General features: G+C 32.4%; 1 long non-coding RNA gene across 1 annotated transcript; it reads left to right on the forward strand.

Moving 5' to 3' along the window:
* The first annotated feature begins 993 nt into the window (after positions 1–993).
* On the forward strand, positions 994–1,633 carry LOC128181326 (uncharacterized). Its single transcript, XR_008243304.1, has 3 exons — positions 994–1,127; positions 1,242–1,294; positions 1,391–1,633. It is a non-coding gene; the product is annotated as an uncharacterized LOC128181326 (long non-coding RNA).
* Positions 1,634–2,110: the final 477 nt, after the last annotated feature.

Raw genomic sequence — 2,110 nt, forward strand, 5'->3', positions numbered from 1 at the left:
AACCTGTGTTTACTTTCGGGGTTTTCCCAGTTTACTCCGGGTTAACTAGAGTGGAGCTAGAGTAAACACAAAGTAAACCTAAAGTGGTTACAGAGAGTAAACACTGGTCAGAAGTACACCTCTGAAAGCAGACGCTACATGTGTATCCGGATTATACAAGGGGCAGGAACTACAGGCAGTAAGGTGGTTAGATAAAAAAAAAAACGGGTCTGCTTCACATCTCAGTGCGTACTGTTGACAAAAACAAATCCCGAGTAAAATCAAAGAAAATCCCAATTGGATACAAATTTTCAAAAAGCAGACACAGAGTAAACCCCAAATAAACCCTAAAAGTGAACCCGGGGTTTTGTTCGGGTTTATTCTCGTGTTAGGTTGGGTCTGATCGATATTGTAGTTTACAGGATATGCTGAAAATGTAGCATTTGGAATAAAAAAGAAACTAATACAGAATTCTAATACCGAGTATTTACCTTGAGAATTATTGTACATTATCAAAAGTCTTAATTACAATTAAAGCGTGCAGAAGAGTCACGAATATTCATATTCCTTCGAAAATGAGGATAAGATCGATTTTCATAACAATTAGGTCCATAGTATTCTAGCTTATTATTTAGATGTTTTAAAAATATCATCATATTTTTTTTTTGGATAAAAAAAATTTGTTTCATACTATAACTGTTTTAGAATATATATTTGCTACGTTCTATTCGATGGTACATTATATTTTCTGTGATCATAATTAACTACGTTCAATGGATACACATTGTATTAATCAACATTATTCCACAATATCGTAAGTTTAGTATTTGACCAGTGACGAATGGTTTATATGCATTATCGAATGAACAGGATATAGTCAGGTGACACTAACTAATAAATAACTTATTACATGTAGTTGTTTTTCTTCCGCAAGCGTACAAAAAGCGTTAATTTTCGTTAATTAATGTCAATCTATTTTTATCAATTACATTTTATTCCTGTTGTGTGATTTATTTATGAGTTTATCTTTCCAATAGAAGCTAAGGTGTCATGCATTTGCGATTTAAAGTTTTATTTATTTACCTCATGAAAATAATCTCTGCACAACGGCAGTCAGGAGTATGTTCCGAAAATTCGCTGGCTTCAGGGTAGGATGAAACGTTTTGTTTTTCATTGATAAATAATTATGATTAAAATCCATCGATAAAAAAAATAAAAGTGTTTACACTGCAAATTCTCGAGATTTCCATGTATAATTCCAGAGGTCCATTAGTGTGTTGTAAGAATTATCGACGTGTTGGAAACTCTTGCAGAGGTATTAACAATACAAGACTATCGTTCTTTTATAATTTACAGATAATATTAAATCTAAATAAACTTTGTAAATTGTTTTAACTTTATACTTAAAAAGAATGTTTTCCTGGAACATTTGGAATTGATTGCAAAGAGGATTGCCCTCAAAATTTCTACGGCAGACTGTGCAAAGAAAAGTGTTTGTGCAAAGATTGTGATAAAGTCAATGGATGCTCAAGTAAGTATATCGCTTAGCAAATGTGAATAATCTAACATTTGAAATAGTTTTAATTGATTGTTATTGTCTAACCTTATCCTTGTGATCTTTAAAATTGGATTTTTTCATCATTCTGGTTATTATGGCGAGTTAAAAACGTGCAATTTTCTGATGCAAAAAGATTTGACAACGTTAGTTTCGGTGTATTTCCCGTGTGAAGGGGAAATATATTGACTACAGAGTTATTTCTATTTTTGCACACACTGTAGTCATGTTGACCTTTCGTGTGTCAAAAAAGATCAAGGTGCATACAAACATACTAAAATCAAAGTACTGAAAGTACTGTTAGACGGTGGCGCTGTTTGAAAGTGGCATATTACATGTATGTAAATTATTGTTGTCGAAAATCCACAGCCATCGTCTCATACTAGCACAACTTGTCGTGAGTTACTTACATGGATAATTCTGTGGAAATCGTAGTTGTGTTCACAATCCACACTTTACAAATGTTGTGTCTCTTTATCATTATCTTTTGGGGAAAATCCATAGCTTTATCACAGTAGCCATTGTAGTATAAAAGTTTGTATCTATATGTTTGTATCTATATGTTTGTATCTATAT

Source organism: Crassostrea angulata, chromosome 4, assembly GCF_025612915.1.
Source record: "Crassostrea angulata isolate pt1a10 chromosome 4, ASM2561291v2, whole genome shotgun sequence".
NCBI lineage: Eukaryota > Metazoa > Mollusca > Bivalvia > Ostreida > Ostreidae > Magallana > Magallana angulata.